Raw genomic sequence first — 23,298 nt, 5'->3', positions numbered from 1 at the left:
TATGTCTGTGCAGTTTTGCCTTACCCTGTTCAAATCTACCTCTTCGCGTCCATGTAATTTGAGACGGAATAGTGAGAAAATCCCCTTGGAAGACTGACCTTACTTTGAACCTTTACTTGCTTTGACAGATTGCTGTAACATGAGCTTTTCATTTCAGAGGTTCTCTCACTTGTTTTAATGTGTTGTGCCATTCACCGCAAATAGACTGCAGTAAAAAAGATCAAGTGCAGCTCCATTAATGTGATTTGATGTGTGCATTTCGCGTATTTGTCCAGTGTGGTGTCATTGATGTAGTTGGTGATTATGTGTCTATATGGGGACCATTTGCGAGATAAGGTTAGCTTTAGTGGCGATAAGGAGGCCGCAGGAAGAGCCATTGTTTTGGCCAGGAGTGTTGTCAAAGACAGTTCTAATAATTAAGTGGGTCATGCCTCTGTGTATTCTACTGTCAATTTATTAGAAATCCCAGTGGGCTGTTACTGTATTTTTGTTGTCTCCACTAAGGGAAAGTACTTCTACATTGATCTACAATCTTGTTGGTTGCAATTTTAAACTCATCATCAAATGTTAAAGCCTTATTTAGCAGTTTATAGCGTCACATGACACAAGATGGCTGACGTGAAAGGCCAGTTTGTTAGTTCCTGACAGTACCCAACATAATGCGTTTCCTGTATGCAGTGTTCATTTACATAATTACCACAAATGAACAATCACATTTTAATCATGATTATTAACCCTCAAATTCATAATGCAGGGAAAAGGTCAAAATGACAATTATTGTCATTATTGGTGATGATGTGGTCAATTACTAATCCTTGTGTGCACATAACAGCCCCTTTGTTGTGTACAAAATGAATGGTTATGGTGATTGAAAGCAAATTCAAAGGTTCTGAATGAGAATGAGTATTTCATGTAGAAGGTCATTTAGGTGATTGAAATTGTAATAATTGCTGTTGTGGATAGCAGATAGTAAAATAGCGATGGGTTTTCTGCAACAGATTATGCACTGGGTTTGCTTGATTAGTGGTAGTTTGCATTTCCACCTAAAAACTCTTCACAAAATGACATACGTGCTGTATTTTGCAAGATAACTTCATTTTGACAGTTAGGATTAGTGGGTTGAGGTTTAGGACTATTTATTTGTGCATATAATGCTCAATGACTTGGGATTTGTTTCCACTCAATGACTCAGTGAAGAGCTGCTGCCTATATGTGCCCTGTAATTGATTGGCAATGATTCAAGGGTGTCGTCTGACTTTGGCCCACATGCAGCTGTTATACAACTCCAGTTCAGGATAAGCAGTGTAGAAAGTGGTTGGATGCTTGATAATTGAAAAAGTTCAAACAAAAGTTCTGTAGACATGCTGTGGGGAGATAGATGTGCTTCTAATTCCTATTGTGTGCGCGAGTTGTGCACTTACTTGTGAGAGTCGTGTGTGTTTTGTCAGTATTGCATCCTCAAGGGAAATAGTGTCTGTGTGTCTAACCATTTCGAGTCACAATTTGGATCATTTATTTGCTCAGATTAGGGTCAGTCACATTGATCAGGTCATCAGACATCTTAAGTTGTCTGATCATTGTTTGTTGAATGCTTCTATTACCAACTCTGGAAAGGAGTTGGTATATTTGGCGTCTTTCAAAACTTCATTTTTTTACAGAAGGAATATTGCAGTTCCAATTCGAACTAAACATGGCAGTATTGTCTTCCAAAAAGCAACTACCATTCTTAGAGTACATATAACTTGGCAGTGGCATATTCTATTAAAAAGGCCTTTTTTAGTTTTTTGACTTTGTTTGTTTACCCAGGGTTTCCCTAAGAAAACTGGCTAAGCCTGGTGATTAGGGACGAACTGGGAACACAATTTGACCTGGACAAATATTGAACAATGGGTGGGTTGAGGGGTGCGGACGATGAACAACATGCAGAAAAACTGATTCGTCGACAGAGAGGAAGGTGGTTGACGAATGATGGCAGGATGGCAAGAAAAGCCCGGCGGCCTGCCAGGCCTAGAAAGCACTGGGTAAAACCATGTATACCTAGGATGGATTTTTCTCTGCTCAAGTCTAACATTCAGTATATTTCATCTAAGGAAGCAAAATGTGTTTTATTATTTTATTTGTGCTGACTCTATGATCTCTTTCACTGTCATTTTAGGTGGATAATACGCTTCTTCTGAGCCACGAATCAACATATCAACATTGTGTCGCAATGACTGCTCTGACGATGGTAAGCAAAATAAATGTGTGTTTTCAGTTATGTTCTGTTTTTTTCCACAATCAAGGCAAGCTATTTGCACACATGTATCGTCTTCCTTGGCATTTAGGACAATATATTTGATGATTGACTGCATTTATGAAATCTAAATGTAAGATACATCAGATACTGTCAGCCCATTTGAAGTAATATTATAGCTGCTATAGGCATGTGTCCTCATGTCAAATACATTGGACTTTGTCTTGGCCAAATAGTCTGGGAAGGAAAAACAATGACTTTCATGTTTTTAATAATGTAATACAGCCCCAGGAGCAGATCTTTCTTGTAATTTTTGCTGACATTTGACAAGATGCAGACTCAGGACTACAGTATGATGCTGTGAAAAGAGAAAGAAAAAAAAGTCAGTTTGCCTTGCGCTGCCTCTACCTCATTATCTTTGCTGCTGCTATGTTCCCATGCAGAAGTGAGCGACTAGAGAAACCCTTTTTTTTTTTTTTTTTTAATAACGACATCATTTTGGTTGAAGGGAAGGTGAGGTAGAAACATCAGTGACAGTAAATGAGTGAAGGGAGGAGGCAAATTGCAAATTTACTAAATGTACTGGTTGTGATTTAGTAGATGGCCAGTCGGTGATTTATATTTCTGCGGTCAAATTATATGCTCCAATCCAATGTTTATCACTGAAAAAGGTTTTCACCATTCTTGGACTCTGCACTTGGTGTGTTGGTGTGTGTGTGTGTGTGTGTGTGTGTGTGTGCTTGTCCTTGGTACAATGCATGCTTGACATGAGCTGAACCCTTAACCTCCAGCAGTGCAAAGACTTGGCTGAGGCAGAACATTGCTATTGGCAGGCTATTCGGGAAACAGCAAGGATGCTGGTGTGTGTATGTGTTTGTTGTGCTGTGTGTTGCTACGTGTGAACTTTATCTTGGTCAGCTTTCAGCTGGATGGAAAAATAGAACCTTCTAAAATAATCAAGCCGAAACCACAACAGTTGCACTGCAAGTAAAATTTTCTGTACTTTACTTGAAGAAAATGTGTTGTAATTAGTGCATAATCGAGGTTGTTGAATGCATGTATGACAACAATGCATTGGTTTCCTCACTAAGGGCTATATTCTCCTGTTTGTTTATTTATTTATTTATTTTTTACATCTGGGATTGCACACTTTTCATCTACACACATTCATGTGTCCAGATTTCTGACACACACTGTATGTAACCAACAATTGGTGTACAAACACAGAGGAGGCGCGATTCATTGATTTCAGAGGGTGGCTGTAGATCATGGGGCATGGACTTTTCCTGAGATTTGTGAATGTCATTAAAAAACACCACGATACATCCATCCATCCATTTTCCGAACCGCTTATCCTCAATACTTCAAATATGAAAGTATCTTATGTACACAGTAAATTCTGTAAAGTCAATTTGACTCTATTTAGAGTGGGACCAAATAGACTCGGTTTTAGAGTAATAATTACACTTGGAAGAGAGTAAAATAAAGAATTGGAAAAAAATAAAAATAAATGTCACTCAAGGGTTGAGGAACAAACTCACAACCTTCAGCTTGGGATACAGTCGATCCTGCTTCGTGTTAGTATATCACTCGTTTCAGCTGGAATCTTGCTAACTTCAAGAGACCAAAACCGATGTCTTTGCTTGGAGATAATCAAACAGTAGGAGGAGCATAGGTCAGGTGGTAGTGTGACAGTTTCCCAAGCGTCTCCCAAGCTGAATGTCGTGAGTTTGTTCCTCAACCGTTGAGTCATTTTTATTTTATTTTTTTAAATTCTTTATTTTGCTCTCATTCAAGTGTAAATCTTAGTCTCATCTAAAACGGAGTATATTTGATCCCACTCTAAATAGATGAAAATTTACTCTAAATAGAGTCAAATTTACTCTACAGAATTTACTGTGTAGCGAATGTCAGAAATGGGAGTAAGTCACATACTGTATGTCCAAGTCAATTTGTTTTATCTTCTACAATGGAAATGTATTGTCAGATTTTTTTAATTAATCTATTTTTTTGCCTCATTCACTTTATTCATCTGTAATGCTAAGATGTTGCTATAAGTTTGCAGTCCCTGTCATTGTGACTTTTATGGAGGTAAAATATTTTCAAATAACTTTAGATGCAACAAGATTTATTCATTGATCTCAAGAATCCCTATTATGGGAGCCACCCAGCTTTGTGTCTCCAACTTTGAAGCCAAAGCAAGTCTCATCATTATCATGTGCTATTATTTCAGAACGATTTCCCTCCAAAGTAATTAATCGACTCATTAAAAAGAGAGAGAAAAAAAAGAAAAGCAACGCCATCAAGTCTCTGTTTATGTAGGCTCAAGAGGAGACAGACTTTTTAATGGCAATAGCAAGAGAATGTGGCTTGGTTCTGACATCAAACGGCAAGTCACATAATAACATGGTCATGCAGAGGATTTCCTCTTCTTCCAAAAGTCATAAAAACTGTGAATCATAACCTGTCAAGACAGTTTTAGTGCTAATTGTCAAACCTCTGTATTTCTGTCAAGCGAGTGCTCCAGTAGCTGTACTGTTAAGCCATTAAAAGGAAATTGACCTGATATTTTTGAATAAGAACTTTTTAGTTCTTGTTTGGAATACAGTAAGCTGTCTGTGAGATTTAGTGTAAATCCATCTGTGGTACAATATATTTGCAAATACATTATTAGTTCAAGTAACATTTAGGAATGTCTACCGTTTGACCAATTCTAGCAATACAAGTGTGTTTGTTGTCTTGTTCTGATAAAGCCATCGTTTTATCCAACATGTAATGACATACATAAAAAAAGAAGAACGAAAGCACAAAGAATACATCTGGTATCATGTTGAATGAATACTATAACAATCTGTACTGAGCTGTATTAAATAAAGTGGACACAAAAAGAAATACAAGACTGATGGTTGAAAATACTACACACCGACCAAACCCTAATGTCCGCTGCAGGCCCAGTCAGCAAGCCCCGCCTATTGTGAAACTCTTTGCGGTTATCGATGGCTTAACGAGTGGCATAACAAAGCCAACCGCTAATGCTAATGAGGACACTTGTAACCCACGTTCTACTCATGTCAGTTATCATCAGCAAGCTACCCTATTGTTACAAACGCACAAGTGCTTCAACTGCTGTGATACGACAGCGTCCAATAGCAGCCTCGCTCAGCGGTGTTGGTGGTGGCACATTCCCATCAAAGGCAATTCATGTACAATGAAAACTTCTCGACCACTTTTCATTACCTTTATACTTTTGTCAACGGTAAAGTGCGTGCTGTCAATATAAAACATGCATCCTTGATACTAGCATGGTTTTGATATATTTTATTTTGTGCTCAAAATCAGCAAACATCGACTAATTTGCCGATTTTTTTTTTTTTAACCCATGGTAGAAGGACTATAATTGGTCAATTTAATCATCAACTATTATCTAGCCACAACTAGCCTAAGTTGATAAGTAAAGTGGTACTATTGACATGGAATTTTGAGAGACTAATGGGCGGGCACTGGGGGGTCCGCCAACTATCTATTCTTCCTATCAGTCACATAAACTTGCGCCAATGCGCCTTTTGTTTCAAGTAAAGCATGGCGTGCCTGCCAATCACATACCTCCTTTCAAGTTTGGCTTTGATTGACAGCTAAAGCTAGCCAATGACAATCAGGATCGGGGGCGGGGAAATGGGGGATCCGGGGAGATGCGCGCTCTGGAGACGCGCATCCGAAAAATCGATTTCCGGGTTAACAAGCAGAGCGCGCGCCCGCTGTTCCAATGACCGAGCAGTGAGCACGTCAAGCCACACAACATATGCATGGACAAATTGTATAATAATGTGGTTAACAGACCCACGCAGGCACACAAACACAACAACAACAACTTATATTGGGACATAAAATGATTTATTACTAAGCACAGTTGAAGTACAATGTTAGTTGAATTCAGTTTTTTTTATTGCCAAGTTTGTTATTGTTGATAACTGTCATTAAGTTCTAATTTTAAAAAAGCACTTTACACATCTTTTTGGATTGATATTTTGCTTAGTTTTCACTGACCCCATATATCGTTATTGTATATTATCAACAGATCTCAACTCAACTTTGTTTATGAAGCACTTTAAAAGCATCCATTTCTGCATACAAAGTGTTGTACATGGAATAGAAATCAGTCTTGCAGTAGAGACAAGTGAAAGAAAATAACACGAAATAAAATGAATTATAATAAATATCATTAGCAGGTAAGTAAACATGGCAAATGAAATTAATATTAACAAATTAATGACAAGACATAGGGAAGTGAATAAGTATATCAAATAAGTATCAATAAAATAACACAAAATACAGGAGGCCCCATAAAACACTGAAACGATGCAAAGTCTCTTGCTGAGTCAAAGGCCAAAGAATAGAGATGTTTGGCAATAATATTGAGATATGAAATTTTGTCCATGTCGTACATTCCTAAATCTAAAAAGCAAATGAAGGCAACTGCTAGCCAATCCCAGATTGAAGAGGCTGAGTCATTCATTCGGACATTAACAGAAATGGCAAGCAGTTTTGTTGCAAATTAACTTTTGAGTTGAATAAATGCAAACAGAACTACAACTTTTTTCCCATTTTTCTTTTAGATTTCAGAATGAACTGCCGCTTTTAAGTGACAGAAAATATTTCTGACCACTTTTGCAGTTGTCACAACGCCACTATTCAGCCTGAAGAACATTGGATTTAGGTTAAAGAAGTGTGCCCCCACCAGCAACCCCCTCGGTAATTTACTTCTGCAGACGGGTCTGGTGTGATTCACTCTGTGGTTGGAATATTGTCATTTGACAATGTCCCACATAGATTATGAAAATAGGAAAGATTGTTAATCAATTGCTAAAGCTGTTACTTCCCAAATGATTTTGTTTTAAATACATTAAACCCAGTTCACATTCCTTCCGCAAATAATTTTATCCGAAAGCTCGACACGGCAAAACATTTTTGATCCTTGGTATGCGATGATCAAAGTTCTGTTGAAGGATCTGAGACTTGTCGCTTAGCAACCACATTGAAACACACAGACAACACTTTAAATTTGGCATACTGTGCTTGCTCTTTAAAACCTCAGTGTAAAATCAACAGCTAATATTCTTTACGCCGTCAAGGGAAGTTATAATAAAGATAATGGAGGCTCCTGTGCATGTGGGTTAGGATCCAGCGTGTTTGTGGGAGGCAGGAAGTGCGAGACGAGGCTGTGTTTTAATTATTTACAGCTGAGCAACTGAAACTCCTCACTCTCCCTCTTGTCAGTCTACCCTATAATCCAGAGTTGGCTTATAAACACAATTAAAGTTTCCATCTTGTTCTCGTCCTGGGTGGCCAAGGTTTGCACGTTTGTGTGTGTTTAGTATATTTATGCTCATTTACCTCTTTGCGGACAAAAGTCTCCAAGGGTGTGTAGCACTCAGAACTCTGTGGCCTTCTCTGAACCAAATTGCGTTTATTTAACTCCTTAGGACTTTTCTTTCTCGACCAAAAGGATCAAATCTGTGGTTGATTTATAGCCAAATAAAGTCCTCACAAACTTCCACACTGGTTTGATGGATACTACAGATACGATCTAAATATATAAAAAAATTCTTAATATCTACTGAATACACTTTATATTTAGACGTCATTCTTGTTTATATGTATTTTTGCAAATCTTATTTAAAATTGATCCCAAGTTGGCAGCTTGTTAAAAACGTTTTATTTTATTTTATTTATAATTTGCCCTCATTATTGGCTAATCTTGTATAGACGTTATAAGGCTTGAAGGAAGGTTTAATATGACATGGTGAGGTTGGAAGGAAATAAGTAAAAAGGCTGCTGACATTGATTTTTAAGTATAGCCTTTTGCTATGCGTATGATTGTGGGTGGGCTCAAACATCTCACCGTGTGAGGGAGAAGTGGTCGTCTAACAAAAAAAAAATCCATTCTCTGAAGTCCCTAAATCAACACGAGACTGTTATTTATGTGCTCTTTAAGGTGAAAGCTTTTAGTCTCTGTAGACCTTCTTTTAGTATCTCACATTTGCCGTCTGCTTTTAACATTCCCCTCTTCCAATGTGATAAAATAAGCTGTCTTGGTTAACTTTCATTGAAGTTAATGATTTATAAAAGGTGTTGGCAGATGAAATTATCACCTTCTGAAAGGACCCATTGACATCCCCATATGTGAGCCTCAGATGTCTGCAGCAAAGCTCAACTCAGTTTCACTCCGCCTCTCAAACTTCAGTTCAATGTTGTTATAGAGTTTGGAGGTGTAGCATGTTGGCAGGCCAAAGTTAAGAAGCTGAGTTATGGCATATATTCTTTTGGGTGCTACAAAAAGAACGACTGTAACGACTATAAAATGCTGTAACAATACAAATGAAACTGGGTTTTTTTTTGTGATAAAAGGCTGTCTTTCAAGATATAACTTCCTTAGATGCTTTTCTCAGGGTGTGCAGGTTAAACACGCAGACCATAAATCACTTAACCGATGGTTCGACTTCTGAGGCTTTCTGCTCATGCATCTGTTTTGCCAATTTCCCTCAAGAACATCATGAGATGAAAAATCCCCACGATGAAAGAGCATAAATTGAGCTAGTGTAATATGGCGGCTAAATTGACAGCATTGGACCCACTAAGCCTACAGTTCAGACAATTTAATGAACGATTCCTTTGAAAGGCCATGTCAGCAGGTGAATGGGGGTGAAATATATATGCTCCTTCTTCATATCATCCTCTGCACCCCCGTCCACGCCGATGCTGCCGCTTTTTCCTTTCTGGCTTGAAAAGACCTGCATATTCTTTGATGCTCACTGGACCTGTCGGTCGGTCTTTAGAGACGTATCTATCGAATCTAAATACTTGACAATACAACGTAAACGATCAAGAGATTTATCAATCTACCTACCCAAACCCACCTAGCTACTACCTTTCTTAAATCCATCTACAGGTTTTCTTTACCGCACGTCTCATAGATTCTCCCAAAGGTAACTTAAATCAGACAGAAACCAATTGTCTGCCATTTTGAATAAAGATGTGATCAAACTGATTGGGAGATTCTTTGTCATGCAGCAAGGTGATGAACCAAAATGACTGCCAAAATAATAAAAGGTGTTGGTCAGTTTGGAGTGTCGGGTGAGGTGCGGACTTAGGACCCAATGCAGACAAGACACGGGAGTCTTTATATGCAAAAATACAAAGTAACAACAGACAGCAGGGCTGGATTCAGATGGCCTTGACGGAGAAGTCTTGACATAAGAAAGGTTAAGATTGACAAAGCATTGTTGGAGGCATGGATGAACAACTTGCATGGAAGAGTAGGGATAGCAAACCTCGATGTGCTGAGGGAAACCTCGGCTAAGAGATCTTAACGTACTACTCTCACTGACAGCAATACACAATTCGATTTGACCGAATAAAATCCAATGTGATAAAATAAGAGTGACTAGACAAAAAAAGTATATTACAGGGACACAATAACTGCATAGCAACTGATAACATCATCACAAGGAACAGAGCAATTGCATAACAACTGATGATGTAATCACAAGGAACAGAGCAACCGCACAGCAACTGACAATACCATCATAAGCAGCATAATAACAACATAACATAATAACAATGACCCCAAAGCAGTCAAAACGGCGAGAAGTGGAAGGTTTTGGATAAAGTCGGGCACATTTCTAAACTTAAATCCTATAGAGCATACATTTCATTTACATGCCAAACAGAAAATGTAACATAGCAACACCCCAAAACAAAAAACTAAAAGTGGTGAATATTTGGAAAAGCATCAGTAGGGAACAATTGTTCTGGCTTGATGCAATTTTTATGATGATTAAATATTCTCCTATTCATGTTGGTGTATTTTGGCAACGATCTGCTCCAATACTTTTTACTCACCTAAAAATGTTATTTATCTATCAGCCACTAGCTACCTTGGAATGTCCTTTGTTGTAACATTAAAGGCTTGTTGTTTATATTTGCATTTTTATTTCAAAATGTCTCCTCTGCTATTGGCGCCATATTTAGTTCAACAGATTCTCCAGAGAACCTTGTTTGGCATGTGGAGGGGCGGGTTTGTGTGTCAGGGGCGGATCAGTCATTGCTCCGTGGAGTTTGTTGATTAGATTTCTAAATTTCACATTATAGGGGGAAATACTGTTTTCATCATCCACTAATAAAGCAAGTTTGCATTGATACACATGGACAAAAAGGAGGGAAAATCCCAGACTTACATATAAATTGTCAATGACATTTTTTAATTTCTGATGCAAAGCATCAATCAGGTATTTAAAAAAAAAAAAAAAGCAATAATGTCCATATTCAAATACAAAATAAGTAGTGACTGTGATTTTTTTCCCAATTAGATTTGGCTAAATAGATATTACTTGCAGCTCAAGACAAAACAAATTATATTTCACCACATTGCATCCCCCCCTCACCCCTGCGCCACGCCCCGTCAACCTCCCCCTCAGCTAGTGGGAGACAATATGTTGTTCTAATATGCTAATTCTTCATTAAGGATTCTGTGAAAATGAGTGTGTGAGATCATCACATCATTAAAAGTTAGCATTTGCAATGTAGTATGCTAATCAGGCCAGATGGAACCATTTTTGTTTGTGTGGAAAAACTCCCTTTGCGTCATTGCCTCACCACTCGGAAGGATCATCTTTGGTGGGCCCTTTAAACATGTTTTGAATATTAAAATAAGATACATTTCTGCTTTATACAGTATATTGGATTAAAAGTGCCCGTTTGAGTTTACTGTGTCCAATTTTTGCACACATTAATATAATTGGCACCACAAAGTTGTTATTAATGTGTACAACTGTATAGTTTTGTTGAACCCAATTCCTCAAATGTCAAATAAACTTTTCATAAAATTTCCGGATGATTCTGTAATACAGTCAGTCACCCTTTATTATATTGTGGTTCATTTATTGCAAGTTCTGTGCAGCTTGAATATTTTTATTTTTCACCACAGTTACTTAGTTTGCACATCTCCGGTTACACATCTCATCATTATCGTTAGCTAATTGAATGTGAATTGTAATCCATAATATATGGAGGTACGTACATACAGTTATGGAAACTGCCACTGGTGCTTTTCCAACTACTTTTATTAAATGTATACAGAAAAACATAATCAAAAGCATATTGTTAGCACACCTGCCGGTAGCCTCAACTGACACGGTCATTATACACCACATTTGCTAATGCTCTAGCCAGGAAATAGCTGGCCACCATTAGTGAGTTTGGATGGTATCTAGCAAACCCTTTTCTGACAGTTATTGTATTTTGATACAAATTGGCCTTAGGCTTCGAGAGGGGAATAAAAAACCCACCATAAAAATCAGAAGTAACCATTTCAATGTAATGTTAGCCAACACTAAAGAATAAATGCCAGGGAAACATCAATCTACCGTATAACTGACTTTTTTGGAAATTGTTAAAATTATTCTTGGAAATCGAATTGATAAAATCATTATTTTCTTTCTGAATGCTGGCAGTTTTACCAAACATGATCAACATTTCTTTCCTATAAAACTTTGTACTTCATACGGTAATTCATAATCCAGCATATATTTAAGGATCTTCAACTCAAGCGAAAGCTTTGTTTTTGAGCTTCAGTCCAGCTCTTCTCTTGGAAGCTCCAACAGACCCTTTTGTGGCATATTTTATTTTTAAATCGTATTTTCAATCATGCTGTCCTAATCCCCGGGACAGTTTGAGGTCATCACAAAGCAGTTTAAAGAAAGTTCACAGCAACAAAAAGTTGTTTTGGAAGTTGTAACGGTCCCTCATGTAAGATGCAAAGCAAAAACAGAAAATAGGTGCCTGTATTTATTTACTTATTTTAATTTTTATTAGAAAACCTTGTGCATCCAAAATCCCTGTGGAGTCATGTTTTTCCAAGAACACACAATGGTCCGTGTTTGGATTCATTTAAATTCAAGTGCAAAGAAAACATATAATGTGTTTTTTTCCATGAAGATTTCAAGTAAAATAAGCTTGTGAAGTTGAAGTTACAGTTCATGCAATTCTCATGATCCATAGACAATTGCCACTTTTCTCATTTTCAATTGTGCTTCTTAGTAGACTAAACCTGCAGGTTATTGTATTTATTTTCTTTTGCAAGAGACACATCAGGTTACAGTATATACAAGGGAGACTGCTGTACTCTCATGACTTTGTTATTTTTATTAGTTCACCTTTTTTCATCCAATGGAAAAGTTATAAATCTTTCTTTTTTTTAATAAATTATTTTCCAAAAATTTGCTGTATAAAATAATTATGATAATTTTGCTTTAGAGGTATTAAGTGTACATTTTTAACCATTTTCATGTATTTGCATTCTCAAAATGAGTAATATGAAAGACAATTTTAAGGAAGTCTTTTTTTAGTTTTCTTTTTTTTTCTTTTTGAACATGTAACTAAAAAAGAATGATGGCTGAACTTAATAAATGAACACAACACCTCTATTTGCTTCTTGTGTCCGTTCCAATTAAAGGGACAGTAATGTGAAAAATCTACTTTTTGGAGCTTTTCGCCATGTTAAAATGCTAATTCATCACCAAAATCATCACCAACGTGGTGTTTTCCTCCATTCACCCCTTTATGAGAAATTCTATGTCATTCTACTCCCCAAACACCAGCCCCTCCCGAACCAAGAAAACGAGCGGGTGCTCACTCTATGACGTCATTAGGTCCTGCGACTAAATAGTTTTCTCTGAGGCCTCCATGCTCGCAGGATAGTGATAAAAGTAGTCTTGATCAGTAAACATTCTGTCCAAATTTACATTTGCAGTGCCAAACTGCAATGACAATTTGCTGTCTTAAATAAGCGAAGTGCGCATTATGTTTGCGCATGCGTGAAAAAAAAGAAGAAGTGAAAAGTCATTTGAATAGCGGAGATTAGAATGGTGTCAGTCTTTGCGTAACTGTACATCTTAAAGCTTGCGAGTCAAGCCCCGAAGTCAGTAAACCACATGCTATGCATGTTTAAAATACATTAAATAAATAAAAAAGCAACTTTCGCGATTAAAATGTTAGAAATCAGAGCTCATTCCATTGGATCCAATTGATTTTCAATGACCGTATGGTAGCTTACCCTACCCACAATGCACCACGCCGCTACCCATAATGCACCGTGCAGTCGAGATGCGCACTTCGCTTATTCCCAGAATGGTGGCTGACACTTGTGTAAACTACATGTAAAAATTTTGCGCTTTTGTACCTAACTGAAAAAATGTTGTAGTGGTTAGTGCGCTCACCCTCTAAGCAGGAAGGTCCAGTTTCGTTGCCCTCTCTTCTTCCTTCTCCTCCCCTCCTCCTCCACTACGATTTCTTGCGGCAAGGAGCCGTTTTGTTTCCATTGTTTATTGAAGAGTTGATAGCTTGCATGGCCATTCAGAGGAGTGCCCGAACGCAGCGCTCCAGCAGCAGCCGGCTCGGGCGACAGGGGGCACGGCAGCCACACGGGGAGGTTATATTGAACCGGGCGTTTTACTTCCGCATTCGAAAAGTAGCCAGCAAAAATACCTAATACTTCATAAAAAATAAAAAAAAACATCGCCATGGTGTCAAAAGTAAGGTTAATTATGCCTATAGTTAACTGTGGAAGGGCTTAAAATATCGTGATGTAATCCCTTTAAAAGATTCACCAATTTGGCCACCATATGAATAATTTTCACACCTAACTTTAATAATTAAAATAGTTGAATGTTTTCCCCACATTTGTTTAATGGATATTTGTTGCTAGTTTTTTAAAATTTACTTTTTTATATTTTTTAATGCTTATCTTGTTTGGTATCCCAGGGAGCTAGAGTCTATCCCAGATAAATTTACCTAAAAGGTACACCAAAGACAGCCAAGTATACCACTAGTCTAGAGATGTTCGATATTTTTTTTTCAGATTGATACCAGTATGAGTACTGAACTCTCGAGTAGTCACCGATACCGAGTACTGATATCACGAGCACTTGAAAAAAGTGACATATAATTTTAAAGACAGACCTACAGTTGTGCTACCTCTACGGTATGTAAATTTATGAGCACAACTGTATGGTGAGAAAAGGCCGCCATCATGAGACCATGGCATATGGCTAATATGTCATTCAATGACAAATTTGGGATTAACCCTACAACGCCAAATGTATCATAGTAAATACAAGACATTTTGAGCCCTCTATTTCATGAGTATAATATTTTCCCCCCATTAAAACCCTGATGTATATGATCTGACACATGTATGGCACGGATAATCCATTAGAGGGCAGTATCACCGATCTGATGGCTTTTTCAGCGACCTTGCAAGATCGCCCCAATTGAGAAAGGAGAGACACCTATACTTATATATTTATATTTTTGGAAATACTAATATGTTTGATAGATCTGTTTATTATAATATTTTTGACAGTTATAAATGTACGAATTTAAAGCATTGTGACCGGATGTATCAAATATGACACAAATCAAAAGTTGTACTGTAATTTTGAAAAAACAAAAACTAATTTGTTCAAAAGGACCAATAAATACTCTATTTATAAAGAATCACATATATTTCATGGCTAGGGCTCTATAGGGTAAACATGGCACTACAGACAAGGAAACAAATTGTCACAGAAAGAAAACACATCACAATTTACTCTTACTTACTTCTGTATTAAATATAATCTGTGTTTTGGTACAAAGGAAAAACATCATCTGCTAGATGTGATAGGCCACCACACTCAATTTTATCATTATCCAGTCATAATATGTGAGTCAACATACTGAAATTAAAATAAGACAACATTTAACAACCAGCTATGGTGTTTAAAGAAACCTTTCATCTATAAAGACACACACGCACACACACACACACAGCTATTATCTTGTCAACATGAGGTCACTATTCCATCCAACCAAATGATGTCATTTCCTTCAAAAACAACCCCGGCTTCCTCTCCAGAGTCCTTATCGGTTGAGCTTATCCTGTCGAGTGGCCTTGAAGGGCTTATTTTGCTGTTCCCTCATCTCCCACACATATCCAAACACGGCATTGGCTTTTAATCACTTTTTGCAGCTGCATTGGCCTCTTATTTACTTTTCAATAGTCTTTGTTTCAATTCTATATGCAACGCCAAAAAATATGAATCGAAACCGCTTCAGTGAAGACCAGACGTAGTTGTGCAGATGTGATTCATCACCGTATATGTGCAGACTTTCCTCCAGCAGCCCTGACTGACTCACTGCTCAGTCCAACTAAATGAAAGCAGCTGACATTGCAGCGGCTTGTTGGAGCGGTGTTTGGTTTGCACAGCAGTGTGCAGTAAATGTGCAACCACAGCCAACGCTGATGTCAAACAGTCTCTGAGAATATTGAATTCTGTCTTTGACCATTTAAAGGCCCGGCTAAGCATCCAGGAGATTTATTCAAGTGGAACTTGTATTTCTTTTAATAAGTCCAGTTAAAGAAAAACAATTGAGAACACTTAGAAGAGGTTAAATGTAGCGAAGCACAGCTGTAGCCAGCGTGCAACAACAAGGGTTGGGTTGTTGTATTCAGCCAATTTAATCACAGCTTAGATGAGCTTTAAAGCTGCCTGTTGCTGAAAACGAGTGGAACATTTTTCACTGCCATCGCCCCCCTCCTCGCTTTGGTTCTCAGGGAAGGTCGATATGGGCTCTGAGTTTGAAGCTGCTACACACCCATGTGTGTTTTTACAATTCTCTACCACATGTGTTATCAGCTGAGCCATGGATGTGGGAAAGCCCCTCAGGCAGAATTACATCATGGCCTGTGTTAAGTTGGATGTCGTTGAACACATTGGGGTGGAACCAAGGGAATTGTAGGAAATGAGCGAGGCAGCTAAAAACAAAACCAATTAAAATAGCTAACATGTGCCAGTGAACTGATAATGATTATTTACACTTTGTGCTTCGAATAAAAGGATTCTTCAGTAGTTAAACAAGTTTGCTAACAGAACACGTTATTGATAGGATTTTAACAAGAACACAAATGGAAGTTTTGAGACATTTAGTTGAGCAGGGGTCGCTAACCCTTTAGAAACTTTGACCTACTTCTTGGGTACTGATGAATGCCAAGGACTAAGGAGGACCAAAACTGTCAAAATTCAAAATTAATAAATTACTAAAAGTGAAAATAAAAATTTTGTCATTTATTTAGTCATTTATTTATTTTTAATTCTGGCAGTTTTGGTCCATACTGCCAGGACGAAATGTTATTCAAATAACGAGGCGGTCCTAAGCGTGTCTTGGGTTGGACTCCGCCGTAGCAAACTGCCTTTTTTTTCGCCGGCTTGCATTGGAGAACTCCAGCAATGGACGACTATCTTGTCCACTGTCACCACAACTTGCGACTTGAGTTGCTCGACAACAAGTCGAGGTGACATTGGATCAGATAGTCGTCCATTGCTGGAGCTTGTCTCCATCAATGTTATTTTAGTTAACTAAAACTAACGAAAAAACTAAAATTTAAAATTTAAAAACTATTTCGTTAACGAAAAAAAAAAAAGCTTTTTAAAAAAACGAAAACTAACTGAAACTACATTTTATGTTTACAAAACTAACTATAATTATAGCAAAAATGTTCTTCGTTTTAGTCTTTGGTAATCAATTTAATGCATGTGCCTTTGGGGATGATTTATTTTTATATTAACCGGAATAAGGACATTTGAAAGTGTGTATCACAAAAGTGACGTCATCTAGCAGCAGCTAATAGAAAAGCACCAACAAATGACGTTGCTCCCATGGTGTTTTTCAAATATTGCGCACAAGTAATACACACTTAAAAAAAACAACTAAAACTAATACTGAAACTAACTAAAACTAAACTAAAACTAAGCATTTATGAAATAACTATAAAACTAATAAAAACTAACAGAACCACCCTGAAAACGAATTAAAACTAACAACATTTAAAAAACAAAACTCAAAACGAAATAAAAACTAACTAAAATGAAAAATTCCAAAACTATAATAACCCTGGTCTACATTCAAATTGGCGAGAATTCCTTGTTCGCCGACCCGCTCACTCGACAAATGAAAGGCAGTTTGCCTTGACGGAGTCCAACCTAGTACACGCTTAGGACCGCCCCCTCATTTGAATAACATTTCGTCCTGGCAGTATAAACCAAAACTGCAAAAAATATATATACTACATAAAAAAATAAATGACTAAATAAATATATAAATGACTAAAAGTGAAAAATAATATATATATATATATATATATATATATATATATATATATATATATATATATATATATATATATATATATATATATATATATATATATAATTCAAAATTTAAATACAAATGAAAACCTTTTCAGATTAATGCTCATTTTGAGAAAGGGTTGTGATTCTTGCAATACTTCCACGAAGCGGCTAAAAAAGTAAAACAAATAAAAATCACCATATTTCTTAATGGGAATAAGTGGCAGTTTGCAACTTGTGAAAATTTGACAAATTTAATTAAGATCGTATTTATAAAATGTGTTTGAACTGTGAGGTTGCCCCTGTTTCATATGCACATGCAGCATTACTATATGTTGCATCTAATACAATACCTCGGTCATGCTGACATTCTCACCAGTATTGATGGGCTCCTCCATAATGTATCCAAAGAAATTGATTTTAAGATTCAGATTGATTTTCTTCCATGCAAAATCATTTTACACTCTGGCACAGTCAGCTGTTTAATGTTGAAACAGCTTGAACAGCTTACGATCCCTTCCAATGAAAGTCAAGGGTTTAACCTTGTCAGTATTTCATATGTTGTATAACACATATTCGGGGCAAAGTAAGCAGATACTGGAGTCAAGCATTCATGCTAATAAAATCTCAAAATAGATTCACATGTCAACATTTATCAAAAAGAAAAACACCACATAATATGAAAGGGTTTCAAAATATGCTGAACCCAAAGACCTTTTCTCAGTAGGGATCATTAAACTGTATTTAATGAAACTACAAACAAATTGCTGTGATTGACTGATGAGACTGTGACCCTAATGTGGATAAGTGGCAGAGAAAATGGATGGGTGGATGGACATACAAATTGAATATTATCGTAATAGTGCTAACTGAAAGCAAAAGTTTGGAATACTTTTTAATTGAGTTTTAAGTTACACAGCAAGATAAAATGATGTCCTTGTAGTTAGTCAGTTATATAAAATGGCAAGATCACTAAAGGCAATGAAACATTTTTTAAGAGGAACCTGACTGGAATATGAACAGGGAATCAAATAAGATTATATGGGATTAACAATGGCGATGATGTGTTTTTTTGGGAAGTGCATCTTTTATGATTTTTTTGTTGTTGTGAAAATGATGAGAGATTGGACCCCAAACCCAAAACATGTTTACTGTTGTTGTACTGTATACTTCCTCTCAGCAAACTAGTTTGTGTTGGACATGATACATCTGATGAGCTCATACAAGAACTGGTTGTTCCGGCAGAGAGCAAAGTCATGACCTCCTCCTGTTCAACATCTTGAAGGGGGATTACATCATTGCTTTTATCACAACAAGACGACACTGACAATCATCATAATCACACCCTCATACACTACCTTTACATTCAGTCAATATTTGGGTTAAGGTAAAAATTCCAGTTTCTGAAACATTCGGGATTATTTATTATTATTTGTTAATAAATGGAAAAATATGTTAACCTAATAAAATATGGTTGTGTCTTTTTGTTCATTAATACAGTATTTTCAGACTAATTCATAAAGTTATTTAAAGTTTTATTTTTAAAGATGCACTATACGGTAAAAAGGGGTGTGAAACACTGAAGTATTTTTTCTGCCACTAGATAGCATTAGCATTTCATGTTGAACATCAGTGACATATTTTTTTCTTTTCATATTTAAACATAAAGCAACTTGTGGATTTGTATGCATTTTTTGAAATTGTAAATTACAACTTGACTCCCACAAATATATGCATTATTATACTGCTAAATTGTCCTACAGTGACCCCTTTGCACAACATTGTATGCCTGTATTTTGTTATATTTCCGGGTTTAAACCTGAATATTGCCAATATTTCTGTTTTCAAAGAGTTATTGGCCGCATGTAAACATAGTCATAGACCAATTGGAAGGTTGACATCATTCTGTTCCCTGCTTATAACGGACCTATGTGCAATTTAATATAGAAACACTTTTCTTTAGGCTGGCGAGACTCAGTGGTAGAGTGGCCATCTCCCAACCCAGAGGTTGTGGGTTCGTTCCCATGCCCTTGTGACCGCATCAAACTATCCTTGAGCAAGATACTGAACCCCCAGTTACTCCTGATGCTGCGTCATCAGTAGGTGAATGAGTAGTCTAATGCAAAGCGCTTTGAGGGCTTTGTAAGGTGAAGCAGCATTTACCATAAAACAAAGTCACCCGTTGTCATTTTGCAGTATCTGTCAAATGCAATTCTGCAAATTTGTCACAGAATGCCAGAAGGAATGCTGACATTATTCTCATGTTGCAGAACAATGACTCGAATCTCTAATCCTGACAAGGGATAGACATATGTCTTCACAAGTGGAATAAATGACAGCAGTGGAAATCTTTGGCTCTTTCACAGAAGCACTCAGCTGTCTGGCTTCCTCGAAATAAACTTTGAGAGGGGATTAAAGTGATTCTGCACAGCAGCGAACCAGAGACACGGTTCATGAACTACGACTATAAATGTTCAGACCTTCCTTATGCAACGTTGTCCCACATTTCTGTGCAATGTTCGACAAGAATCAACACTAAAACATAAAGTCATTTAATAACCCTCTAGAGTTTGATTTCAGGCTGCCCTCAGGATCACAGACAAAATTCCCAGACGTGGGCAGCACATTTTAAAATTAATAATCAACATTTGAGGGGGAAAATAATTCAAAACACTCAAGATTAAAACCCCAAACGCAACAAACGTGTTAAGCCTCAGCAAACCTCCCAAATAGTTTTCACTTGCGAGGGCAAATTAATGAAATGAGGAAGCCGGGCTGAGCTGTCACCTTTTCTCAAAGGAATCCTCCAAATGGCATTGAATTAAAAGCAAAGAGCAGCATTCGTTATTGCCTGTGCTCATGCAAAGTGACGAACATATTGTGGATGTGTTTTGGAGTTGCACGCATGGATTACCACCCTAAAAGTAAGGGCATGGTGGGAAATGATGACCACAGTGCTGGAAAAACATGTTTGCATGCAGTCAGCAGTTTCCAGGAAAAGCTCGTGTCTGCGTGTATGGAAGGTAGAAGATGTGCCTCTGAGAGAAAAAAAAAGTCTTTCACTTATTCAGTGTTGAGATAAATGTGATGAAAGCCTTCTGCCACAACCAGTCTCCATTATATGCGCCACTAGTTTTGACTGCACGGATGTTTAGGAAGAGATAGTTTTACCACATGTTCTGTTAAAATAGAGTATACATTTTAGAGATCATATAATTTTCCTGGCTCGTATGTGGGTTTTAGTGCACATCCAAGTTAAGCCATTTTAAACCCACCACAAGCCGATAATGAATTAATCCACTTTTTTTTAGGTATACAAGCACAAAATATGGTGGGGGTATTCTTTAGATGGCACATTTAGGATTACAGTAGATGGCAATGGTTCACAGCTACACTGCATTTGTTATCCTGATGGTGTTAGTTCAACAGAGGTCACTTTTTTTTTTATCAATTCATAATGGCCGTCTTACATTTGATGTACCGATTGTTGTGTTGAAGGACTATTATGGTATATTCAGTCATTGTATTATTATGGAAGGACTCTGCTGACACAAGTTCGCTCCCAATTAAATATATATTTAGGTATCTCATTCAACTTCCCTTTACACTCTAATTTGCACCATTGTGGGATGGAACGCAGCCGACATCCGGCCGATTGAAGCGGCTCCCCTCATTTGGATGGATTTATAAGACTCTGCCAGTGACCTGAACCAGAAAGATTTACTTTGTTCTTTTTTTTATTTTTTATACAAACTTTATTGAAAATGACTTGAGGAATCGGGGAAAAAAGTGGTTTAAGGTTATTTTCTTAACAGAAACGTTGATGAAGTCAAAATAATGCTTTGTTTTGCTGAATGTGTAGGTCAAATTGATCACATTTGAATGTGTTAATTATCACAATACGTGATAACTTATCACTTTAAAAGGTTTGAATTATCACGTTAATGTGATAGCAATACACTTCCATACATAACCTTTATATAATACCTTTATTTAACCAGATAAAAACCCATTGAGATCAAGATCTCTTTTACAAGACTGACCTGGCAGAGAGGTCATTAAAACTAAGACTATACATACAATACATTTAAATACATTTTACAAATGTATCATGTCTTAAAACTGAAAACTGAAATAAAGTGCATGTACATTAAAGGACAAATAACAAATCATAAACACAGGCACTGCTGAGTCATCTCACATTGTTTCAGTCAAGTGTAATAGGCTCCTCCCACCTCACTTGGTGTCAAATAACACTCAGTTAAAAGAGTGTCAGAGTATTTTTTAAAAAATATTATCTTTAATTGGAGTATTGTGCTGCCCCTCCTCCTCAGTGTAATTCCTCAACTACAGAAAGAAGGGAAGGATGCTGCAAACTGCACTATTTACTGGCTGTGTAGCTCAGGTGGCAAAGTGAGACGTCTAATCATGGAAACTGCATTTTATGATTCCAGATGCAGAACAGCACCATTTCGGCAATCATGTTGCCATTCATATTGTTTACGATATGTTTTCTTTTTGGAAAAAATGTCCTGGTCACAACTGCTAATTGGCATTTTCAAAATGTCCATCTTTATTTTGGAAACTGGGATTCCCTCAACTTCATGACTCATTATGTTTTATTATTTGGCTGCGTCATCTGAGGCCCTCACATGGTCACTCTGTGGTTACTGAACTGGGACCTTTGAATATCCTGACCCGCAAATGAGGGCCTGTGGGCATCACCAATCTGGATTACGGTCATAAAATAAATGACTCCCACATGCAGACAAAGAGCCCTTGTGTAGGAAACAACACGCTGCGATGCTTGAGTCATTTCTCTGAGGGGTAATGATGTCACTGTGTCAGATTCTTCAATTGTCTTACCTAACACTGCCTCTGGGCATAACGCACCTCAGCCTCTGACTAGCGCGAGTCATGATGAGTAGAGGAAATACCGTTGGAAGCATTCGGGGAGTTGAATTATTTCAGTGACACAAACCATATGACTCGCTCGCTACGGTCCATTAAACAATTTCAGTGTGTCAGATTCTGAATGATGATCGTAGGGTTTAGATCATACAGTCGCACAGTTATTCAATTAGTACATTCTTGATTTAATCAGTGGTGAAATGAATAATACAAAGACTGTGTCATTGTATACAATGGACGATCCTTTCTACAAAACGACATAGCTTTTGTTTTTGCAAATGTCAGAAACGCCAGCCAACTTTCAACAATGAACATCTCCAATGAAGGCTGATATTGTTCTAATTAAGCTCTAAGAAGCACATATTAAATATACACAGGCCTCATTAAGCCGTTCATTAAGTCATATCATCTTTTTATTCCTTCATTAAGTCTCTTTTCATCTCTCCTCCTAGGGACTGTAGGAGTGATGAGGTCCGGGGGATCACGACCTTAATTTTCTCCAAGACAGATGCTTAATTAACACTGCAGGAATCCTGGCTGGCTCCAGACCGACAATTGGAATGTTCAAGGGAATTAAGGTAAATTGATAGTCTTCTAGCAATGTCTTTAAAAACAGCATAATTGTAGTCGGGAGAGTTGTGACGGCATCCCACTTTAAACACAGCCATTTTGTCTGTTTTCCATTTAACTTTGCTGGGAAATGAGAAATCTGGATCAGCTTCATATGAAACTGTGTTCAATGTGACAAGAAGCAAGTTCAAGACTGGATGAAATTTAACATATTTTATACTTATAAAAGAAAAATAATTACAGAACATTGTACATACCAGTATATTTTTGTCTGTTTTGAAGGGATGTCTCCGACTCATGAAAATGAGTCACTGCTCATCCTCTCACCTCAACTGTAAAACCAGTGCCTAGTATGGATTT

At 37.2% G+C, this 23,298-nt stretch overlaps 1 long non-coding RNA gene across 2 annotated transcripts in view; it reads left to right on the top strand.

The window, feature by feature from the left end:
- The window catches only part of LOC147172049 (uncharacterized), a 112,890-nt gene that overhangs the window by 42,557 nt on the left and 47,035 nt on the right, over nt 1-23,298 (top strand). For both annotated transcript variants that reach the window (XR_015095402.1, XR_015095401.1), the window contains exons 3-4: nt 2,156-2,227; nt 22,821-22,946. This is a non-coding gene — a long non-coding RNA (uncharacterized LOC147172049). The remainder of the gene's footprint in view (nt 1-2,155; nt 2,228-22,820; nt 22,947-23,298) is intronic.

This window comes from Leptonotus elevatus, chromosome 6 (genome assembly GCF_054856555.1).
Source record: "Leptonotus elevatus isolate MCC_2025b chromosome 6, RoL_Lele_1.0, whole genome shotgun sequence".
Taxonomy (NCBI): domain Eukaryota; kingdom Metazoa; phylum Chordata; class Actinopteri; order Syngnathiformes; family Syngnathidae; genus Leptonotus; species Leptonotus elevatus.
The sequence above is the reverse complement of the archived record's forward strand: the minus strand, read 5'-3'. Positions and strand labels throughout refer to the sequence as shown.